The following is a 25853-nucleotide window of genomic DNA, read 5'->3' on the forward strand; positions in this document are numbered from 1 at the left end:
TCGCTTCTCGGCCTTTTGGCTAAGATCAAGTGTAGTATCTGTTCTTATCAGTTCTAGAGGGGAAAGGCATGGACTGTCCTTGGGACGGACGGTTGCCTAGTACTCTCAGGAGTGAAGGGAGGTGCTTGAGGCGACTCCCTTTTAGAGGAGGGGGGCACTATTCCTCGGCACTATTGCCTACTGACTGAATAAGATGCGAAGCTTGGTCGAGGCTGGGGGGGTCGGGGGCGGAACAGAAAGTCACTTGGGTATGGGACCCCACATGACTCACTGTGCACTTGGTCACACACCACATTGCAATTTTCTGCACTTCGCCTCCAAGACAGGCCTTATGGCTAGTCTGGGGCAATATTTTTGCACTCCGGCCCCTAAGGCCTGTCAGAGTGGTGCACTGGCACTTTAGATTATTTAAGCACTTCATGCACGATTGGCACTTTTTTATTTTCCTATTTTGACCCACAGATGCGAAAGGTGCAGGTTTCTTCGGAGCCTATTCCTGACGCTGGGAGGAGATTCTGTGCCTCGAACGGGGTTCTCTGTCTCCTCCCACCCAGGAGGTGGGTTTCTCTTCGGGAGATCCCACTTGCCTAGTACTGAGGGGGACCTGTTTCGGCAGGTCCCCATAGGAAATGGTCCACGGCCTTCGGGTTGGTGGACCACCAGTCTCAACCCCTGTCAGGAGCCTTGCGCCCCGGGGGGTCGGGAAAGTAGGTCCCTTCTTTTGAAGGACCTTGCACCCTTGTGCACGTTTTTGTGTGCTGTGATTTCACGGTTCACTTTTTTTGTTCACAGGGGGAAGTTTGATGCACGTCCACGGGCTTCGATAAAAGAAAAAAGAAAACAAAAAAAAAATCTCTTCCGTCACGGCTCTTTTTCAGGAACTTATCCCATCCATACCGATTGACCGCCTCGAATTTGACCGCATACACAGAGCCCTTACCGCAAAGCGCCGTGATGGTCCACCGCGAGACATCATCATTAAATTTACATATTATAAAACGAAAGAAGCCATTTTGAAAGCAATCCGTGAACGACGAGACCTACAATTCCAGGCACACCCCTATCAAGTCTTCAAAGACCTGTCTCCGATCACGATTCAAAGACGCAGAGAGATGAAACATTTCCTCACCATTCTGAGGGAACATAATATCACATATCGTTGGGGCTTCCCCTTTAAAGTGCTATTCACCCATGATGGTAAATCATTCTCCGCCTCCTCACATGATGACCTCTGCAAGATTCTGGTGGGCCTATCTTTATTGTCTTCTTCACAACTATCCTCAACACCACCAAGGGATAGTCAGCGTCCAGCTCCGCCGAGTCCAATCTGGGAAAAGAAGCAGAAGAAACGCACCACTCCGCAGAAAAATTTGGAGAACAGCCCCCACGTATTCGATCCGGCCTGAGACAGCGGCCTCTGCGCCTTGTTCTGTTTTTTCTTCCTCTAGGTTTGCGGGGAAAGCTGGAATCCTCGTCAGTCGGCCGGGGTGCTGACGAGTTTTGACTGGTTGGGGCGCTACTGTTGCACAGCCCATACTACTGTTCCTGTACGGCTGCGCCACGCTCTTGTTTGGGTACATCAGTTTATTGCATGCAGTTTATTGTAGGCTCCCCTCGGGACTTGGACAACTGGTTCCCATCATATATATATTCCCTCAGCATAGTTGTTAACGGGAAGCAATGTTTCAAATGTGGGATGCTTACATTCAATTTATGCCCCATGATGTTCTCCTCAGGTTACTGTAAGCATCTATACCCGTGACTTTAGAAATCTTAGCCTTACTTAGGTGTTACGTAATGCTGCTTTCCCTGGGGATCGGTGGCAACTCGCCTCCCACGATGAGATGCAGAGGAGAGGATTCGCCCCCTCCCGCAATGCAGCGGAGTATACTCCAGTTTATATGGCATCCACTCAGAGCTAGGGTAGCACGTGCTACTCTCTACAAACACAAAAAAGACGGGGGAAATCAGCCTCCCAAAGTCCCACTACTCCCCTTGTTTGCCCAACCACTTTTCAGGCCTGGTCTGGATAACCCTAATACTTTTGGTTGGTGGACAAACAACGGGTTTCGTATAGTGTACGATTTTTTACGCTCCTCTGCCATTCCTTCCTGGCACTATCTGAGGGAACACAAACAAATTCCGGAGACCGAACATTTCAGGTATATCCAACTCCATCATTGGATCTCCACCCTGATTAAGAGGAGGGATCCAAACAATTTATTTACATGTTTTGAACACATATGTCTTCACTCCCCAGAAGGCCCAAGCCTTATAACAATTCTCTACGTCCAACTGAACAGGTTGGTTAGCCATACTACCCATACCTATGTCAGAAAATGGGAAGGAGAACTACGACAACAATGGTCCTCGAAGGAATGGCAACAGATGTGGCGGAATATTGCGAAATGCTCCATCAATGTTACAAATGCCGAGGTGGCCTATAAAGGTAGTAATGAGGTGGTATTTAGTCCCAGCCAGGGTGGCCCGCTTGTTCCCCATGTCCTCGAGTACTTGTTTCCGGGGATGTCAGGAAACGGGGGATATGCAACATATTTGGTGGAAATGTCCATTTGCCACTAGATTCTGGGTTAGGATTTTCAAACTTTTGGGTTCTCTTTTTAGCACGTATATACAGAGAGATTTTTAATATGCTCTCTTCCACTTGTCTATACCCGGCCTAACTAAGCCTCAAAGGGCCTTGGCAAGCTTTATTTTCTTTTTAAGTGTTTGGGAACCATGGCTCTCATCTCATCACCCTGATATGGATCCTATGAGTTATAGAGGCATCTGTGCTGGAGAGGTAGTCAGACAGATGTGGGACAGGAGCTGGAAACAAAGAGATTTTACTACTCATGGAGATGAACGGTGGTAACAAACTATGGACCCCCCCCCCTCCCCCCAACCCCCTCTCTCCCTTTCGAGTGATGTAGGTACACCAGTCGTTACTATCACTCCTGGGACTTTTCTATCCCCACTTTTCATGTTATATGCTCTTTGGGGACCTTACCCCACTCTTGGTTAATGATGTTTCCCACACTGAACTGGTGGGGAGGGCAGTCTAGTCTTAGTACACAGATGTTACACCTGCTGTAGTCATAAAGCATGATTAAGACTGTGCAACCTCCCTAACCTAAGAATGTCTAATCGTCTAATTATTTGATAAATAGTCACTTGCAAGTGACCTCTGAATTGCTACATCCATTTACTGTAATGAAGCATTGTACACCATTTCTCATACTATGTATGTTCGTTTTTTTAAAAATTTTCAATAAAAATATTGAGACAGAAATTCAGACTCAAATCATGCATTTGTTCCCGTTTTTGTGAAGAAGCTAGTTGGATACAACGACCGCGAACAACCACCTTGTGGGCCTCCCACAATGTGGAAGGGGTAATGTCAGGAAAGGAGTTCAAAGAAACATGTGACAATTTCATTGCGAATAGGTATACGAGAGGGCTCATTATTAAACAAAAGGTAATTCAAAACCCAAGTTGCATAAGATTTAGTAGCCCACAAGGAAGTCAACTGCATTATTACACCACTGTTGTCAGTCCACGGAAAAGGAACGATGGAGGATTTAAGAACATTAGGGGCCAGAGCTGGGCGAATAAGAATATTGTCTATTCTAGAAAAAGTATTGTGGGGATGAGAATAAAAGTTGTAGTCTTTAGTGAGAGTATTAACTTCGCACAAACAGTCTAATAGGGCATGAGGATGTGGGCCAGATGTATTTATGCTAGTGAACAGAGTAAGGTTCAAAAAGCAGGCCCTGTGATTAAACCCAATGAGGGCACCTCTGTGTTTCGTTAGTGCACTGGCCAGGAAGACGGATTGGAAATGTTGGTGGAAAAAACGTGGTTCCGAAGATTGGGAGAAGGGGGTCTCTGTAAACTGTAAACAGATAACATAGATACAGATAATATTTATGCGAGCAGAACTATCTAAATGCCATTGTTCTCTTATTTGGGGAGTTAAATCCCTTAACATTAAGGGACAGGAAATGTGGTGGAGGAATGGTCATAGAGGAATAACGGCAAATGTAGTTAAATTGTAAGATAGAAGAGCCAGGAGTGGAGTCGAGCCCAGAAGGGAAATATGAGAGAATAGATAAGAGGAGAGGAATAAGTGAAAACCAAAACAAAAATCGGACTGGGCACAGTGGGCCAGCCGAACACTGACATCCAGCGCGCCCAGGCAGAACTAGATCCAATGGGTCAGCAAAGACCAACCATATGGATAATGCAGGGAGGCAGTGACAACCCCTCCGGGACCTAATATGATAAATAGCAGGGGTGTGGAAATTTTTGAAGAAACTACTTGTCCAAGGGCTAAAGCGGGGGCCGAATTTACTTGTCCCCTCATCACAATCTACTTGTCCCAATACAAAAAAAAATTGTTTTAATCAAAACTAGGGATGCACCAATACCAGTTTTTGGATATTGAGTAAGAGTACCGATATATTGCTTTCGGTACTCACGGAGTATCGGTGCTTCCGTTGGCATGGAGCAGGCTTTCTAGGCAATCAGGAAGCCAGGCAGCGGGTAACGAGATGCTACCCGGCTTCCTGATTGCCAGGGAAGCTGACTCCATGTTGTTTGGCCAACATGATTGTGAATGGCTGGGAAGTCAGAATCGAGCCAGCTTCCTGGCCAATCAGGAAACCGGGCAGCGAGTAATGACCTGATTGGCTGGGAAGCCGGCTCGATGCTGATTGGCTGGGACCCCCCTCCCGCTGTTTATATTTGTAATAAAGCAGCATTACACTTTGACTGTATTTTATGTTTATATCCGAGATAATTTGTGGAGATGGAGTTGAAATGATGGAAAATAGATCCGTTGTGAAAGAATGAGGTGTTCATATTCAGATGCTTTTTTACTCCTATGAGAGATCTGGGGGATAATGGTGGAAATTTGCATATGCCCTTTATAATGTGAGGACCATCCAATCTGGTGAGTGTTTCACAAGGTGGAGGTGCATAACATAGTTGGAACATATTTGATGTGGATTTCAGAACAGATGTAGTTTTGCTAATAATTTTCCTGGTTAAAGATGGTGGATCCATTTCCAAGGACATTTTTTACGTGGTGAATGAAAGGGACCAAAGTAGTAGCTGTTGGCTTGTGGGTGCACACAATTTCAAAGTTTGACATGTTTATTTGGAGCAACCTCATCTTTTATATTTATACCATAAATTGTGTAATAAATTGGGGGGAATTTATGAATATGTTTGTGACATTTTTTTTAATATACTCTTTATTTATTGAATTTTTCAACATAAAAAGGGACATACATAGATCACAGTTTGACATCAAAATAAGGGGGAAACAGCGCCCTGGTTAGGGTTTTAACATCAAGCAGGTCAAACACACAAATACAATAATGGGTAAACGTCCCACACTTAACCAATAGGATCGAGTTGGGGTACACAAACAAGGTATTGAGCATCACATGTAATTGGCACATAAAGGCATCCGGACCTCCCTTAGGTTCTTCAGTGGAAAAACCGAGGAGAAATACTACATTTACATGAACATGTAGAGCAGCATATGAGGACGGTGTTCATGTGTCTGGATCAGAGATAAACTGGGAAATGTAGTGCAGCCAAACATATCGGTCATGACACAGCAACCCATTCCTCAGCTTTTTGAATATTAGTCACCTGAGACATCCATTCTAATATTCTAATATAGTGGGAATACTGGACTGCTTCCAGTGTTTTGGGATTAGTCTCCTGACTGCATCTAGTAGGTGGGGCAAATCCCCTTGTAAGACCCAGTGTTTAAAAAAAGATACATTTTCAGCAGGGGGGAACCATGGGAAACCCCCAAGAGGGGACATCGGGGACAGCGGAGGGGCAAAAGTACCACTACTGTTCATCCTGTCCCATAACCTGAGGGTATGAAGGGTCAGACGGTATGTACTAGAGCAGTGGTTCTCAACCTGTGTATCCTCAGGACCCACAATTGTCCTTGTTCTTAAGAAGCTGGTACAGCTCCCTTGCATTCCCTGTAGAGGTGCTGGGAGCCAGAATGTCACCCCGGTCCAGGCACCTCTACAGGACATGTGAGGTAGCTGAAAAGCAATGTATGTATGGATGAAGCTCCGTCACAACACAACAGCTCCCTCGTGGCCATAGCCACCATCTCATCCTACCTCAAGCTGAAACTCGGCAACGGCCAGCATATTTTGAATGGCTGCTTGGCGAGAGAACTGACAGTGCTGGGCTAGGGGGAGGCAGAGGAGCCTCTCACCTAGAAAAGTGGAAGGAATGTGGCGACCCACTGAACATGGGGTCGCGACCCGCTTTTGGGTCACGACCCACCAGTTGAGAACCAAGGTACTAGAGGACAGGCCCCGATACACATGTGGTAACCAAGGAGCGTGGGCAAGATTCCGGCCCGTAATACATTTTTCCATTGGGACCCAAAGTTTAGTTGAGGCATCAAAATGTCAATTGACAAACCATTGGAGAGAGATGGCTGTATAACATAGGCTAATATCAGGTAGACCCAAACCTCCAGCAGCTGTAGACTATCATAAAATGCTGTGAGCAAGTCGTGGTCTTTTACCACTCCAAACAAACTCTTGATCCTAGTAAAAGACAATTTAGGTGTGTGTTGCGATATGTCTTAGTGGACTTTTTCAGACACACATAGATTTGCAAGAGAGACGGAGGTTTTGTTTGTTTGTTGATAGAAACTTGGTTCATACAATGGAAGGGGCCAATACAATACAGGCCAAACTGGTTTTACACAATGGTGTAGCTTGTCCTGTATTGATTTGTATCACAATGGGATGGTGATCGTAAATAGTCACGCCTAGCCTGGTCAAGACTCAAATCAAATCTTGACTACTGATGGCAATTTATGGTACAACGCTGCCACCTAGAGGTGGGAAACTGTATTGCATTTTCCTAAAGGTGAAAGGGGCGTAGCTTCCATTGTTTTAGGCCAGTTTTCTCTCCATAAAAAGCCAGTAGCTGAAAGGTAACACGGCAGTTCACCAGCACAGCACTTCACCAGACCAGGGCTTCACAGGAGGGGGACAGTACGAGGGCGCTTCACAAGATGAGAGGACTTGCTTCAAGACCAGGACATACAAAGGATACTGCAACGAGAAGCCATTCTTCTTAGGCCAAGTCCTGCTCATATTGGAGCCTGCAGCCTAAGCTAAGTAAATTTTCAGTGTTTCCCCTCCTAGAAATCATACATGTACTAGAAGATAGTGTAGTGGGTGCATGTGAATGTTTGTAGCAGCCTGTCTTGTTTATGTATTTGTTTGCTTTTCCTGTAACTAAGTTTGTATACGCAGCATTTTCGCCAAGTAAAGTACTTTTAATGCTACTGGGTCAGTTTCCTTGAAGTTTACTGCAAGAACAGACAACAAATAGAAATTAAAGTTTTGCCAAGCTTTACAGCTGGGCTCATCCTTGGGATAAGCTAGACATCTCTGGGATTTGTAGTCCAGAGCATTACAGTAAGGAAATAGGCACCATTTGAAGAAAAAAAGAGAATACGAGGTAACAGTCATTTTCAGAATATTAATTCTACCCAGCCAGGTAAAAAATGTATGGTCCCAGTCAGTCAAATCCCTATGAAGCTGATGGAGCAAGGGTTCAAAGTTAAGAGCATAGAAACGTGAACAGTGATCAGATAACTGAAAACTTAGGTAACGAATGGCTGAAGAAGACCAGGAGAACAGGAAGCTCTCCTGCAATTGTTGGGACATTCGGGATGGAACAATTATGGGTAAGATTTCAGATTTTTGAAAATTAATCTTGAGGTTTGACAGCTGTCAATACTTGTCGAATTCAGAGATTAAATTGGGTAGAGTATTTACAGTGTCTGTAATAAAAAAAAAGAATGTTGTCCGCATATGCAGACAACTTATGTTCTTGAGAGCCAATAGTCAGTCCCTTAATATTAGGATTGCTACGGACCTTTCAAAAGGAAGGGTTACAAAACAAGGGCAAATAAAAGAGGAGAAAATTGCTTCCTTGACGGGTGCCATTTCCTATTTGAAAAGGGGGAGAAAAGGTGCCATTAACCTTCACCTTAGCAGATGGTGGACTGTAACGGGCAGCTACCCAACTGAACATGCGGGGAACGAGCCGCAGGGATGACAGCACTTCAGTTAAAAACACCCAATTCACCCTGTTGAACGCTTTATCAGCGCCTGTGGACAGAAAAAAAAAAGGAGCATGAGAAGGCTGTTTAGCCCAGTGAACAGCCTGGATTGCTCTAAGACAGTTATCTCTAGCATCTCTTCCCATTGTGAAACCTGTCTGGTCAGGGTGTATTATAGTCGGCAGTAAAGCCTTTAATCTATCTGCCAGAATTTGAGAGGAATTTCAAGTCCACATTAAGGAGGGATATGGGAGGACCGTGATATGAGCCATTAAATCTTCAGGTGGTGCAGAGGCTCCACTAGTTAGTGAATTGTAATAGGAGCACAAGAGAATTGAAAGTAGGGGCAGGAACTTTTGATAATACGCTTTAGTGAAACCGTCGGGATACAGGCTTTTACCATTAGGAGTTGCCTTTATTACGGCATCAAGAAGGAAGGCCATCAGCTACTAGTGCTATATATGCGAAGCCACAAGCAATGACACGCAAAATAGTTTACTGTGGAGCACCCCAATACAAAGACATCCCCCAAAGTGTACCACTCCAAAAAGCATAACAAAGATGTCCATGTTACAGCTCACACTAAACTTATGTAGAATTTGGCAAAAGAATGACCATCATCTTCTGAAGCCCTATATGTAAAGCCACAGGCATTGATACCCCACGTCTATTACCATGGAGCACCCCAATACAAGGCCATCCCCCTCCCCCCATAGATCTTCACTAAAGCTAGCATAACTAACAGCACTGACCGCCAATGTAACAAAAGTATTCACCCTGACCCCCCTGGTAATGGAGGTATATACACGGACTGCGAATGTAACTAAAGTATTCGCCCTGACCGCCAATGTAACCAAAGTATTCACACTGACCGCCAATGTAACCAAAGTATTCACAATGACCGCCAATGTAACCAAAGTGTTCACACTGAAAGCCAATGTAAGGAAGGTATTCACACTGATCGCCAATGTAAGGAAGGTATTCACACTGATCGCCAATGTAACAAAGGTATTCACAGGGACCGGCAATGTTACGAAAGGGTTCACAATGACCGCTAATGTAACGAAAGTATTCACAATGACCGCCAATGTAACGAACATATACAACATACACATACTTAAACTTACCTTGTTCTTGCAGTCTTCAGGCATCCTTAACGGGTGGGAGGGGCGATTTGCATATGAATGAGATGCAGTATTTACATATGAATTGGTCTCTGCGTATTGATATGCAAATTACTGAGGCCCATTCATATGTTAATATCTCAGCCGGGTAGGTGCAGGAACAGCAGTAGCAAGCTCCAGAGAGCAGACAGCAGAGGGAGCTGGGGGCAGAGCTCTGACTACACGAAACTGAGCCCCATCCTTGTCGCTGCTCCTGTGCATGGGAGGGAGGCGCTGTTTTTCCGCCCTCCCCCACCAGCACCCTCAAGCGGCCGCTTGTGTTGCCTGTATGGTAGCGCCGGATAGATGTACGTAAGGTGGGAAAGCCCGTGTCCCGCAGGTAGGCCTGGATGAGGGTTTTTTTTTTTTTAAATCAAGTTCAGTAGGAGTCACAGTGGGATCCAAGTTATATAAAGGGTCATAATATCCGTGGAAAACTTGCAATTTTGGAAGAGTGAAATACCGTGTCTCCTGAAGATGTTTGCATTTTAGGCCCCGTTCACACTGAGCGATTTATCGCGCGGTAATTCCCGCAATATCGCTGCTATTTACCGCGCGATATCGCTCTCCAATGTATGGCAATGGGGCAAAGGGTCCTGCTGTCGCGGGTCGTGCGTCGCTACAGCAGGACCCTTTTTGGAGCGGATTTTGCCGCGATTCAATGCTTTTCAATGCAAGCATTTGCGCAATATCGCGCAAAATGCAAATCGCGTGACAAACGAGCGATTTGCGAATCGCCAAGTGTGAATGGGGCCTTAAGGATGCGGATCAACTCACATTTCTTCTGCAGAGCTCTGGCCAATAAGCATCCACATTTACTCCTGTGTTTATAATACAAGTAAGAGACATAACGCAATTCTTCAGCAATGTCCTTAAAAGCTTGCTCCACCTGGCACATAAACTGATCCAAATGCGCTTTGGTTGGGAGAGACCAGATGTGTGACCTAAGGTCTTCATGCGCATGATATACGAATATTAGACGATCAGGACAGGAGCACGAGCAGATGCATCCTCACTTGCTCGTGTCCAAGCCACGCCCCCTCGTGACAACATTTTTAGTCGCAAAGACCAAAATTTTATGCTAACTAACCGCAAAGTTTTATCTCTGTAATGTGTCTTTTTTAAGTGTTTTGCAACATATCAATGTTTGCAATTCACTGCATGTTTTGCAATATTTTGCATAATTTCTCAACTGTGCAGTAATTGCATTCAGCATTTGTGATGTTAAAAGACCTCCAAACTGTTGCATATTCTAAAAGTGTTCCTGAGCACTTCTCAAAGTATTGCAAAGAGAATTCAGCTTCATACCCTCAGACAGTTAAACAATTTAGGGCTATTCAGCTGTCCTCCAGGCGGTTCCCAACAATTTAGAGACAATTCTCTCCTTATGAGGGCATTTAGGAAGGAAACATGAACTAGGATCATAAATCTGATCCTAGAAATCAGGGATGTGAAAATCTAAAACATGCTGATGATAACCTATGTGTAAAAAAAAAAAAAAAAACGGCTGTCAGTGAGAGGGTTAAGCCAAATGAAAAGACCTTGATCCTACTGAATGGTAATTTATTTTTAAAAAAAATATCTTTGCACTGGTACATGTCCCCCATGGCAGTGCCCAGATACCCATTCCCTGTGTTAACTAAAGCTTGCAAGTTGGCCTTGAAAAGGGCCAGAAACAAAATACGAAACCAGCTCCCAGAGACTACAATAGGGTTCGGGGTTATGTTCAGGTTTAGTGGATATTTTCATAAGTATGCCAAACCTCCTGCAAACCAGACTTGGCACATTTCAATCAACACAGTTGGCTAGTCTACTGGCACCTACACCACAACCAACTTTTTCCCTGCTTATAGGCTGTTCTGGATGGAAGAAAGCCAGCATCTGCATGCAAGCAGTGTGGTATGCCCAACTGGTTTGTCCCTTCAACAGCATCTGGTAGATGGGTGGCCCACGTTTACGTCAGATAGGCCCGCCCCGACGCCTTGCGTCACACATTTAGACCTGCAAGCACAGAGACCTGCTATCCCCTTGAGAACATCCTAAGTGACGAAACGCGTCGGGCGGGCCTGTCTGGCGTCACAGCGTATGCGGAAGTGAGCACAGGAGCTCATGAGACACCGGCCGTTTTTAGATGTACATGTGAGTTTTTATGTTTGTTTTACCAATAAACGTTTATGATATACTTCACTATGAGGAGCTCCTCTTGATCTTTTTATCATATGTGAAACAACATTCGCTAAACATTTGGGAGGAAACGCTGAGAACTATCTGACCCAATACCGGCTTCAGGTTACCTGCAAAGTGTAAAAGCGATATATATGCGGTGTGTGTGCACTGCCCGGGGGCTTTGTGTGTAACACTGGGATCACCAAGCACAAGCACTTTACATGTGGATTCGGCGGACGAATTATGAATTTAAATTGACATTTATTACACTCACTTTATAAAGTTTTCATTATTGGTTTTGATCATAAAGTCACTAATTATTCACTGCGTTCATTTATATCTGGATGTGTATTTATCCAGTCTGGAATCACATTGATTGTAATAATTTTAGTTTGTTTGTGGCACAGTAATTTATTATTAATTTACGCTATTAAAATGATTGGATATTTGTATAGATTTGGAATTAATATTACAACAATTAGGTACAACAGGGTATCTAGCGCCGCATAATCGTTATTTATATTTAACTCTACATGGTCACTTGAATTTTCTATTTACTCTACAATAGCTAGTTCCAATGCAACCTGGTAGGCATTACTGTAATTACTAGTAAAAACTAACTTTCATGCATGTATTAGTATTGATTTCAATAAAAAGCCTTCCAAGCACCTAATTGTATAACTGCAAAGAAATCCACAGCAGTGCCAAGATGTAATTTCACAGGGTTCTCATGATTTGTTAAAAACTACTTAACATTTATGCATTTCCTTCACATCATTCTATCAAAAACATTTTTGAGACAGACATCATGAGCTGCTGAAAGTAGGTTTTGACCTCACCTCCAGACTATACTATGAGTAACAGCAAAGGTTTGTGTTTAAGAATTTTTTTAATTAAATGTTTCAGCAAAGTACAGTATATATGATTACTTGAACTCCTCAGTTATTGTTCTAGTGTAAATAGTGTACTTTGCAAGGTGTGAATTTATGATGGTTCCTGTCTGTTCATAAATGCTGTAATGGGTAAAGCTTGTCCTACCTCCTGCTTTCCTTTCATTCGGCACACATTAATATCTTGGTGGTTTGATCTCCAGATGAATTTCTGTGTAAGAAAATTAAAGTTTACCAAATGTAGTAAAAGTCAGAAAAAGCAAACAATTTAAAGAGACTTAGAGATTGCCGTGAAATACAAACATAAATAGATTGTCAAACATATACATAAATGGTCAAGGAAGACAACTAATAGCCACTTCAGCTTCCATGCCTGTATAGCCTTTAGGCACCAGAGCATTTTTTTAGTTTCAACAACTAGTCTATTAAAATATCATTTATAACCTGGAATGTCTATTTTTGGTCATGTCCACGCTGGGGTTCCAGGGGGAAATTCCTTTCTTTATTACGCAAGATGTACTCCTCCCCTACTGCGAGGATATGGACCCAGGGAGCCCTCTCTAGACCTATTAGTTTACACAAGGGAACCCGACAGGGCTGCCCACTATCCCCCCTATTATTTAATTTAGCATTGGAACCGCTGGCTAGATATCTCCTACAAACGGACACTCTGCAGGGCATACCGATCGGGAAGGAGAAACTACGCGTCTCCCTCTTCGCCGATGACATCTTATTGTTTATGACATCCCGACCGCAGGCGGACATACTGACTATTCAGACCCTTTCGATACCTTTAGCACTTTCTCCAGGCTCCGCATTATTCTAAACGTAAAATACTGCCGCTGGCGGCAGTGTCGTCCTCAACATTGGACAACCCTTCATCATTCGCAGTGGCACGCCGGGACATCACCTTCCTAGGACTCAAAGTAGGTAAAATACCATCATCATCATTGTATACTCTGAATTTTCATCCTCTTATAGATAAGATAGTACGGGAACTGGAGAGTTGGCAGGGTTTGCCCCTATCGCTTTTCGGGAGGATTCACTTAGTGAAAATGACAAGTTTTGCGAGACTGCTTTATCCTTTGCAGACGGTACCCTTGTTGTTAAAACATAAAGGATATTCAGTGTCTCAACAAGTCAATGGTCCAGTTTATATGGCGCTCTAAGCGCCCAAGGGTGGCATTGAAAAAGCTTTGGCTCCCGAGAAGCGAAGGGGGGGGGGGGTCATATTTCCCTAATGTTAGGCTATATAAACTTGGCATGCATAGTGCGCCTCACTGTGGATTGCTAACGGACAGCTCGAGTTTCTCCAAAATCGATCTGGAAGCGGCCCTGGTAAAACCGTGGGACTTGAGGGCCGTAGTTCATTGCAAATTATCCAAGCTGCCGGTAACACTGAGCCATCACTTGTTAATCAGGGATACGGTCTTGGCATGGAAGGTAATCAGGCGCAGACTGGGCCTTTCGTCTTATATGTCGGCATTTTGTCCACTGCGTGGGAATCCTATGTTCCCCCTGGGTGAAGATTACGCTGCTTACAAGTCATGGCACAAGAAGGGGCTAACCCTCTGGAAGCAGCTGTTCCAAGAGGATACTTTTCAACCTCTACCTTTCCCAGACCTGGCAGAAGTATGCATTGCCAACCTCTTATTTTTTGTATTATCTTCAAGCTCATGAAACGTGGCGCATGTTCTCCAGTGACCCCCAAAAAAATGTTTGCCTCCTTCTTCTTGGAGACCCTCATCTCGGGAGGGAGTTTCTCTATTTTGGATATATATCCAGGACTGCAGCACACATTTGTAGCTCACCTACACTTCTCCAACGCCAAAGAATGGTCTAAGGACTTTCTGGTGGAAAGCATCGTAGAGGGCTATAATTTGATACGCAGACTTGTGGTAAATGAGAACTGGAGGGAGACCCAATTTAAAATACTGCATAGGGTCTATTTGGCATACTTTCGCACAGTCGGAACTACACCACAGCAGTTGGTGTCACAGTGCATGAAATGTGGAGCATCACGTCCTTCGCTAGCACATTGTTTATGGTCCTGTCCCTCTATGGTGCACTTCTGGACGAGTGCGGCTACAAACATTGCATCGGTCCTTCAGTCGACTGCACTTCTAGACCCACTGTTGTTCCTATTCAGTATCCCCGAGTACTCCGCGGTGGAAGCTCATGGCTGCACATCTGCCTGCTAGCCGCCCGACGATGTATTATGCGATCTTGGAACACTACTTCCACCCCACTCATCTCGAGTGTCACCGCGGAACTGAAATTGTTATTCCTTAGGGAAAAATTGGATGCTAAAATCCATGTTGATACACTAACTAAAAATTTCTTCCGCAGATGGAAATACTTTCTACCGGTGACCTTTGCTGAAAAGGAATTGATTCACATAATGCAACCCTTTCAATATTCGGACTGGTACCTGAAGAACAAATTAGCAAACAATTTGGGGGCACTGGAAGTGCTTTAAAGTTAAAGTCACAGTGCAAGAGAAGAATTGATTGAACCTGGAGTGCAATTGCACGGGAGCAGTTAGTTAGTTAACCAATCAGTTAATACATAAAGACATTAGTGGAATAGCAAGTTAGTATTTAAGTAGTCATAGATTTGCAGAATATTGCTTATAGTCGCTGTGGCAACCAGCACGGGAATGTTGGACAGTTAAAATGTTGATATTTCTGGTGCAAACTTCAGGGGTAAGCTCATATTCTTTGTATTATTTGTCATGGTAATATACGGTTATACCCTTTGGGGGGTTACCCGCGAAAACAGAATAAAAGTTTATTTAAAAAAATATATATATAATTTATGATACTAAACACCAGATCAGCAATTATTAGCAAAATATTGGTAATAAAAAAGGATATTATTCAGGATCAAAAGAAAGGCAGCAGTGTAAGTAGCTCAGCTAGAACCTTCATATTAGGGCAATAAAACAACACAGTTTGCATTATGCAGTCACACAAAACAAACCATTGCAAGTTCTCACAAGGAGCAAAACACATTAATCCCACAATAAAAAAAACACACATCTGAATATCACAAGCATGCACACCTCCAAATATAGCCGATAATATCATATCTCACAGCACAGTGATGGTACTATTTTAGCAAACCATTCTCTGCTCCATCCATCACAAGAAAGGAAAAACCTCTTGCTTCCCTTGACACCATCAGTTCCAGGGGCTGACTGGCAACTTTTAGCCCAGGGGCAAGTACAACCCAGAGGCCCATGGTGCGGCAACTTGGCCCCCCTCCCGCTCTGCCTCTTCCCCGCATTCTCCCCGCCCCCGTCTGCCACTTTTGCCATCCATGTAACAGTAGTGTGAATGTATTTATCGGTTTAGGAAATGTAAAGCACACTGGTAGTGGAGGGATGCCTCATCAGGGCTGTGCGCGTGCATGACTGCTGCGACCCTAGAAGTTCTGCCACTAACTCAGAAATACATTGTACAGCATTGCAGAATGGCATTGGCTATAGAGAACTACAATTCCAAGCAATACATTACACAACAATGCAGAATACCATCAGCTATAGCGGACTATAAATCACAGCAATAATGACTACCAACAGCTATAGAGAACTACAATCCCCAGCAATATCATTATACAGCAATGCAGAACTGCATCAACTATAGAGAACTACAATTCCCAGCAATACCATTATACAGCAATGCAGAACAGCATCAACTATAGAGAACTACAATTCCCAGCAATACCATTATACAGTAATGCAGAACTGCATCAACTATAGAGAACTACAAATCCCAGCAATACATTACACAGCGCAATGCAGAATAATATGAAGCTACATACTCTGTTGCTCTGGGTTCTCCGCCTGATGTCTATAGGGTCTCAGGTGGACTGTGCGGGCTCTCACCAGGGGTCCAGAGTTTCACAGGTGCGTGTGTGTGCAGCGGAGGCGGCTCCCTAATTAGGCTCTCAGGTGGCCAATGCGGGCTCTCTGCTCCAAAACAAAAGGCTCCAGTGATGGACTACTAGTTTGTATTGAGATTGTAGTCCATCACAGGAGCAAGCTTGGAGCGGTGGAAATAAGAAAAAAAAAGTGTGGTGTGCAATATAGTGAAATGGAAAGTGTAAAATTATACAGCAATCAATGCAGAATGGCACCGGCTATAGAGGACTACAAATCCCAGCAATACATTATACAGCGCAATGTGGAATTCCACCAGCTATAATGTACTATTGCTGGGATTTGTAGTCCTCTATAGCTGGTGCTATTCTGCATTTTGCTGTATTGGGGACTACAAATCCCAGCAATAATACATTATACAGCACAATGCAGAATACCACCAGCTATAGAGGACTACAAGTCCCAGCAATAGTACGTTATAGCTGATGGAATTCCGCATTGCGCTGTATAATGTATTATTGCTGGGGTTTGTAGTCCCCTATACAGCGCAATGCAGAATACCACCAGCTATATAGGAGTACAACAAATCCCAGCAATACATTATACATGCATTGTGTAACGTATTGCTGGGATTTGTATTCCTCTATAGCTGATGGTATAATATACAGTACAGCGCATTATACCGTCAGCTACAGAGGACTACAAATCCCACTATCCCAGCAATACATTATAGAGCACCATGTGGGGGGGAGGGAAGTGCAGGCTTACCTGAGCAGTCTTCCAGCAACTTGCTTCTGAGATCGGGACTGTCTGTCGGCGGCTGTCATTCCCTCACGCCTGCTCCTCCTTACTTCTTCTCCCTGCGTCCCTGTGCCGATTCTGGATGTGGGCGGTGAACGTGAGGCAGGGAGGAGGTGCGGCATGTGGATGCAGGCGAGCGAGTCTGGCAGCAGCAAGGGAGAGGCGTGGAGGAGGTGCACATCACGACTCCTCCCACAAATACAGGATAATTAACTAATTAGCCAATGAATACTGACCTGTGGTGTGCCCTAGTCATGGATGGACAGTACGCCAAACAAGGGGCCAAAAACATGAAGACTTCTATCTGCCCAAGCACTCACATGAGCTGACAAAATGTTGTATCCCAGCCAAATATATTCTGATGGTATTGTAAGACAGTTTGAGGTCTGTATGACATTGTGCCAGAATATATTAAATGCTACAGGGATCCTGTGTACCTAAATTGACTTGGAATTTGCAAAAGACCTTACATGCCACATTATGTGACTTGCGAGTATTATTCACAAGTGAATTGTTAAGAAGTCTGACCGCGGGGGCGCATGCGCGCGGCGAGCTAGGACGGACGCGCTCTAGATCGGCTCCGTACCTGCCGGGACCCGAATACGCAAGATAGCATTACTCATCCGCCTAGCACGGACACGACAGTTACCCTCCATGCTTCTATCCATTGATATTAGCAAGGTGTTCGATACTGTCTCGTGGCCGTACCTATTCCATCTCCTAGAAAGTTGGGGCTTCGGCTCGCATTTTAGGTCATGGGTTGCGGCCCTATACACGTCTCCCTCGGCGACGGTCCGATATGCAGGTTTTAGGTCTCAACCATTTCGGATACTGCGAGACACGCGACAGGGATGCCCCCTCTCCCCACTACTCTTTGCCCTAGCCATCGAACCCTTAGCGCAACTGATTAGAACCTCCCCCGACCTAACAGGCATACCTATCGCAGGCCACCACTACAAATTGAGCATGTGCGCAGACGACGTCCTTTTAATTATAACCAACCCTCTTATCACACTACCCAATCTCCAAGCCCTTCTTAAGTCCTTTGCATCCCTTTTGGGTCTACAGGTTAACCACCTCAAATCTAAAGCAGATGTATGTACTTTCTATGCTTTATAAGCCAATAAAAATCTATTGAAATAAAAAAAAAAAAAAGAAGTCTGACCGCGTTGGACTGATGTCTCTCAAAAGAGGCTGCCGCATCTGTGATTACTTTGGGGGATGAGAAATAGGTTTGCGAACATAGCAATTCCGTTCCAGTGCGGCAGAAATTCATCCCACATAACCAAGTCAGCCCGGGCAGCCACGTCCATGATGATGTGAGAATCCAAGTGGCTGTCGAGAGCAAAGCCAACAGTCCGGAAATAAAAGATCTACCTTGAGGTATGATCCACATGGCAAAATTCAACATGCCTAAAACGGACTGCAGCTCTTTCCTGGAACAACCTGAGGATACGGCCACGGCATGCATGGCTTCCCTAATACTGGTTAATTTATCTTGCGGGAGGCTAGCTTGCATGGAGATGGTATCTAATGCGATACCTAGAAAAGTGATAGTGTAATTGAGCCCTTCCGCTTTATGAGCCACCACAGGAACATTGAGGGCCCTAAACGTGTTCAGCATGTTTAAAATCCCTAGGCATCCTTGACGGAGACGCTATTGAAAGGAAATTGTCTAGATAATAATCTTTTGGCAATGATCATGATGCTCTAAAATCCAGTGAAGAGCTTAAGGAAAAGAAACTAACAAGCATGGACTACTCTTGAAGCCAAAACTAAATTTTTTAGCAAAATAGTACTTACCTCTCCATTTTATGCCATAACGTCTGTTTGATGGGTAACCGCTTGAATGCATCCGATATGTCGGCTTTGGACAACCAAAAATTCTTACCTGATTGAATGATTTACTGTATAGCCTGATCAATGGATGAGTATTTGAGAGAAAACTCCTCTGATGGTATGAAAGCATTCAAACTAGGAATGTGAGATGAATGAGGAGCGGACAGTCATAAATGAACCGATGTTTATTGGAAAATTGTCCACATACCAGGCCTACCGCCTGACTCTCCACATATGAAAAGGGGGCTCGAAAAATGGTTCTATATTAAACCTTTTTTCTAATTCTACAATAATGAAATCGACTATGTCCGGCCTATTGGATGCCGACCTTAGATTGTCACATTCATATGAGTACATTGGTAGCGTAATGAATCCTGTGTGAAAACCTGTTGAGAAGCCTTTCAACAAGAACGCAACTCGTGTGGCATCTGGGTATGCTATGAGACATGAGGCCAGCAAGCTGATATTTATCTGACTTAGTCATGCTGTATGAGCTGCTTTCGCTGAGCAACTGGACTTCGGGTGGGCTTTGAAGCAGGTCGTGCAAATATGCAACAGGCGACACTGGGGGTAATTGCATGTTTTATTATTGAAATTGTTACATATTTGGGCTTTGCCCAGACATTAAATAGGCTTCCCAATTTTTCCAATTGCACAGGAGCTGCAGAAGGTGTAGGCAATAGCCCCATAGACTTCTGCAAATTGTCCCAATCCGTAGATGCCGGTTTAGGACACCAACTTGCCGTGTGAGCTGATGATTGGCAAATGGCACATACCGGTGATTTGAGCCCTATGAAGTGTCTGCAAAACAACTCTGTCAATTTTACCCCAATTTGTGCTAAACTGGAATGTGTGGTGGTAATCATAGAAGGCATGTCCTCCATATCTATATACCAAATCTACTACTGCATGTAAATATAAATCCAATTCTTCTCTCCTATTGGGCCTAACAGAACAAAGCACATCTCTGAATATGCCAAATGCCAGCACGAACTCTGGAATGGTTAATTTGCGGCTTAATCTAGGGTCCTTTGTCCTCAAGATTACTGAAACATCCCCACACGCATATGATCTATTCTCTGCTATGTCATGAGCCGCTATGAGTAGGGATCCAAGATTCACGTCTTTCCCCTCTAAAATGTCTTTAAGGCTGGCCGGCAAAAAATTAGCTGGTGTGATTGTCGGGGAGCGGTTATAACTGCCAATGAGGTTTTGGGAGTTTTCTGAGCGACTGGAATAGGACCAACTGTGGTCTGGTTCTCCAGAGTTTCCGTCCTGTGCTGTAAATCATGTATTGATGAGGACATGGTGTTCAATGTCTGATGAATCTGTGTGAGAGACATGGCCAGATTCTGTAACGAGACCTGCTCAGTGCTGGTAGATGCAGTTGCCGGGGGAAACAGCAGTTTGAATAGTTCTGCTTTCCTAGCTGTAGCTGAATAGGGGATACCCCTTCGCTGAAGTTCCCCAATAAGCCTAGGTACAGTCCAAGATCTCAATGATGGCACGCTTCCATGATCTGAATCTCTGACTGGAGTAGCTGACAGTGATGTGAACTCTTCAATGCCTGATGTATGTGACATGTTAGTTGATGCTGTAATATGTAAGAAATTTGAAATAAATGAAAAATGTCCGTGTTGGACCCGACGGTCCAATGCTGATGTTTGACAGAAAAAAGAAGGAAGGTTGAAAAAGCACCGAAGAGTGATAGAGAAAAAAAACCTCCTAAATCAAAATGAGACAGGTGTACGTGCTTGGGAACGGATGAGCCTGACCTATGGGCAAAACAGGTCAATTACAAACGTATCTCAGTTCGTATAAAGGCTAGAAAACATGTCTAACCCTGAAAACAAGGCCGAGACTACCTGTGGCGAATCAGGCTGTTTATGACAATCCTCAGACCTTTAAAATTATTTGTAGTATGCATGTAACGATAAAATGAATGTATGAGGTATGATTGAGCCTGAGGAAATAATTTGGCTAATAATCTAACACCTCAAGGCATCCGACTCAGTATTGCGACTTATCCGCCAATCTCATCTAACAGTATTGATCTTGATGTGAGTGACATAAGATAAGTGAATGAAACATAATGGAGTTAGGTATGTGCAGGACTTCACCCATGCCAGCTAGACATTAACCACAAAAATCCACCTAAAAGTGAAAATACATGCAACACACCATTATTGTCACGATTGCATAATTACCAATAACACACAATGAATTACTTAAAGATCAATGGAATCGCTTCAGAGACTATGTGGATACTAATTAGTGACTTAATATGAACCTGCCAAGATAATAACTGGCTTGCAAAGTATTGTAATAACTCATGCACCCAGATATGTAGTGTACATGCGTTCAGATGTGACATACATGCCTGTATACACGGCACGCGGATCCCCTGACTGCTGCGTTATGAGAGCCAGAATGCACCAATACAGTAATGCGGCTGGTTTATATAAAAAAATATATATTTTTTTTTCTTTCTAAGGCTGAGAACAGTTATAGTATGCAAATTCCTTATAAAACCCCCTTCAAAAAAATGGCATTAATATGCATATTCATGTGCTCAACATTGCTGTATTGTCATAGCCACAAGGGGGAGCCTGTGAGCAACTTGAAATCATGTCATGCAGGAAGATCGTCTGCAGGTAAGCCTTTCCCGTAGCGAGATATATAGCGGCCCTCACAACTCCTCCCACAAATACAGGCTAATTAATTAGCCTTAAACATTTTGCCCAAGCCCTTACAGTCATCGTGTTTCTAATAATCTGGCTCCAACTCCCTCAGCTCTGCTTCCCTAAACTTCTTGCCCAGTACAAGATCACAAGGGACTGCGCAGAGTCCAGTAGATGTGCATCGATGAGCTTGGAGAAGTTAGAAGGTAGGAAGCAGGAACAGAGAGCAGGAGAGTATCTTGCCTTTAAGTGCATGTGTGTTTGTGGAGACATGCACAGCTCACAAGCACACCCATGGGTGGCTCCATGGGACCCTACAAGGGAAAGGAGCCACCCTACAACAGGATATCAGGGCCAGAGTTCACGGGACCGGCTGGTTCTGCAGGAAACTAAAACTTTTAAACATTAGGCCTCATAGAAAGACATAGGACTGGGGGCGGAGCTTGCTAATGGCGGCTGGACGTGTCTGTCCTTAGCTCCGCTGCATAGAACTGGGCATCACCGAAGAAGTGCCATAGACCGCCTTGCTGCATCCTGCCATGGGCTCCAAACGAGGCAAGAAGTCCCAGGGCTCCAAGTCGGACCACTCGCGGAACCATAGAGCCGGCATTAACGCCTTTTTCGCGGCTCCGGCGACTACGTGATAGGCCGGCTCGCAAGGCCGCATGGCGGCGCCGCGTGAGGACTCCCCAACTACCCCGGACTCACCCTCCTCTCAACCGGCTGATATGTCGCCCGCGATGATTGACAGGGAGGGCACCTCTGATGAGGATCCGGTCCCGGGCGGCTCTGCGGGTGATGTGAGGCACTTGCTGGATCATCTCCCCTCTAAGGAGGGATATGGAGGCCCTGTTTGCCCGCTTTGAACAGGTACACAGGGCGGATGTGGCTGGCCTGCATGAGGCGATAAGGGGGTCCATGGGCGGCTGGACACTGTGGACACGCAGATGGATGCACATCGCACAGCTATCACAGCCCTGCAAACAGCGGCCCTAACACAGCATAAGCTGCTGCAGTCAGTGTGGACGCACATGGACGACGCGGAGGACAGGAACAGGAGGAACAATGTTCGGATTCCCGGCCTGCCGGAGGCAACAGGCGCGGTGGACCTGGAACCCACTATCAGAGGCATCTTTAATTTACTTCTTAACAGAGGAGCAGAGCAGCCTATCGACCTTGATAGGGTGCGCCGGGTACCTGGGTTTAGGAACCCCTCTGCGCAGCAGCCCAGGGACGTGCTGTGCCGGGTCCACTTCTATAAACTGAAGGAGGAAATCATGGCCAAGGTGGATTGGTCCTCCCGCACCATGGCCCGCCGCAGGGCTCTGCAACCTCTGACCTCCCTACTCCGGGATCTCCACATCCCCTACAGGTGGGGCTACCCTTTCCACCTGTCGGTGCGTAAGAATGGCCGTCTGGTGATCATGTGTTCCCTGACTGATCTTGATGCCTTCACTGCTGCTGTGGGAATGTCGTCCTCTGTGGAACTGGACTCATGGCCGGACCCCCCGGCTCCTGTATTCCCTGAGGTGCCATCGCTTCCCCAATGGACTGCAGTGTCGTACTCCAAGAAGTCCAGGAGGGATCCGGTTATGCGCAGCTCTCTGCCTTAAGGATTACAGTTTGATGCTTCTACTTCGGCCCTGTATGAGGATCTCATTGCCCTGACTTGTCTGCCCTAGGACACTTTGTGACCTATGCACTTTTCATGTGCCTTGATGTCCCACGGACTACGCCTTAATCTTTTCAGGTATACCGTTCTGGAGGATGGGAGTGGAAAAACAATGATGTGGACTTTTCCCATGCTGCTGCTCCCTTCCTCCCTGCCTTGCCCCTGGAGGGCTGCTAGCGGGTGTTGGGCTCTCCTGGAGTGGCCCTGTAGTCAGTCCTGCACTTGCCTATACTTTTTGTCTCTTATTATCTATGCATTTGTCATGGAGGAACGCCACATAGACACTTGAGACTTTCTCCGACCATGGGACACTACTCCTGCTCATGCCATCGGGCGGCACGGGGGATTACCCGCCGGGTGATGTATTAATCTAAAGCCACATGACGTGTATGCTATGATAATTGCTTTTTATCTGCATGTCGGGAGCCCGCTTGACGTGTAGATCTCCAGCTGTGCCTGATTTCCTCGCGTGACGTGGTACAAGCCTATCTAACCTCCGCCCACTCCTGAGGTTATGCGCAGCTCTCTGCCTTAAGGATTACAGTTTGATGCTTCTACTTCGGCCCTGTATGAGGATCTCATTGCCCTGACTTGTCTGCCCTAGGACACTTTGTGACCTATGCACTTTTCATGTGCCTTGATGTCCCACGGACTACGCCTTAATCTTTTCAGGTATACCGTTCTGGAGGATGGGAGTGGAAAAACAATGATGTGGACTTTTCCCATGCTGCTGCTCCCTTCCTCCCTGCCTTGCCCCTGGAGGGCTGCTAGCGGGTGTTGGGCTCTCCTGGAGTGGCCCTGTAGTCAGTCCTGCACTTGCCTATACTTTTTGTCTCTTATTATCTATGCATTTGTCATGGAGGAACGCCACATAGACACTTGAGACTTTCTCCGACCATGGGACACTACTCCTGCTCATGCCATCGGGCGGCACGGGGGATTACCCGCCGGGTGATGTATTAATCTAAAGCCACATGACGTGTATGCTATGATAATTGCTTTTTATCTGCATGTCGGGAGCCCGCTTGACGTGTAGATCTCCAGCTGTGCCTGATTTCCTCGCATGAAGTGGTACAAGCCTATCTAACCTCCGCCCACTCCTGCAGGTCTCCGCCTGCCTGGGCGGTGACACTGCCGTGGGTGTCTGCTCCACGTGGGGGCGGACCTTAGTAGTGGCATTTGTTATCGGGGGACGACTCAGGAGGGCCGGATCTGGGATTTTCTGGGATCCGGTCCCCGACTTCGGGCCTCGGCCGGTTTTGTGCATGGCCGACTGATTTCCATTGGGACCCAGGTCACCCTTCCCCCCTCCTCCCCCAATCCCTTCCTCGTCTTCCCTCCCCCCCCTTCCCCTCCATGGTACCAGATAACCTGTCTGTTCCCTTATTGCAATGCCTTGCTAGACCTCATGTTTATACCCTGGTGTTGCTGCATTGGATGGCTATCTTCCTGGGCTCTGCCCGCGGGGTTATGTGTCCACTACAGGATGCCTTTCATCCTCGCACTGTCAGTATGTGCCATATGGTTGCACAGGTCTATGCTCCATTTGGTGGACCCCCTATTTAGTGGCCGCATCCCCCCCGGTGTCACGGACCCTAGCTGGTGGTTGTGGGAGGGGGGCAGGGAGGCGCATTAGCTCTCACCCGCACCCTTGGGAGTCCTCTGCTCACGGGAAGTCTGACCTACGGACCATGTCCTGCTTCCCTCCCCCAGCCGTTGCCTTCCCATCTCCTTATGCCCCTCCTTCCCTCTCAAATTATACAATGACTGAACCTCACTGGTATTGGCCGCACTAAGGCCTACATATGTTGAACTATGTTACTATATGTTGCTGTTATTGTTTATGGAATGCCCATTCATTTGCTCTTATATGGTTGGCACTTCCTGTTGAATAATTAACGTTAATATCTTGTTCCATACGATGCCCGGTTCTGATGTTGGAGTGAACCCTGTTGCCCTTGGTTATTCCGTACCCCCATAGGCTAGCCAACTGGGTTGGTGTACCCTGTTGTGCCCAATGGAAGACTCGGTTCTTCCCCTTAGGTTGTTTGTATGTTTGATGTTGTCTCTCTTCCCCTCTGGTTTGTGGATCTCCTTTCTTCCCTTCCTCTGGCTTCTGTCTTTGTGTCTTCTGTCTCTCTCCCTTCGTGTGCTGAGTGCTCCCGTGACCGCAATTTCTGGCTGACTGCAGCTTGGCCTGAGGCCTAATGTTGCCTGTGACGTTTGTTTCCCTGAATGTTCAGGGACTGAAGGAGCCATGTAAACGCTCACAACTTGCTTACTCCATGCATAAAAGACGTGCGCAGGTCCTCTTCCTACAGGAGACCCACTTTAAAAGCCCTACCTGACTTAAAAACCTATTACTACGCGACACTCCTCGCCCAGATCCTTGACCAAAAATTCAGGGAGCTCACAAGGGTCTCCCTGGAATCATTTGTCTCACCGGTACTCACTTTCTCAATACCCTGGATTGCACCTACCCATCGCCCCACTCCTCGAAGCTCCCTTTTACTCTTCCGCCCCTCCTGAAAGTGTGGGACCTTTTGACTAGAACCCACGGTTTGTCTCCCCCTGAGAGACCCATGACCCCCATAATGGGTAACCCAGCATCCCAGCCGGGCTGCATC

Source organism: Nanorana parkeri, unplaced genomic scaffold (genome assembly GCF_000935625.1).
Source record: "Nanorana parkeri isolate BGI_ZX_2015 unplaced genomic scaffold, ASM93562v1 scaffold249, whole genome shotgun sequence".
Classification (NCBI taxonomy): domain Eukaryota; kingdom Metazoa; phylum Chordata; class Amphibia; order Anura; family Dicroglossidae; genus Nanorana; species Nanorana parkeri.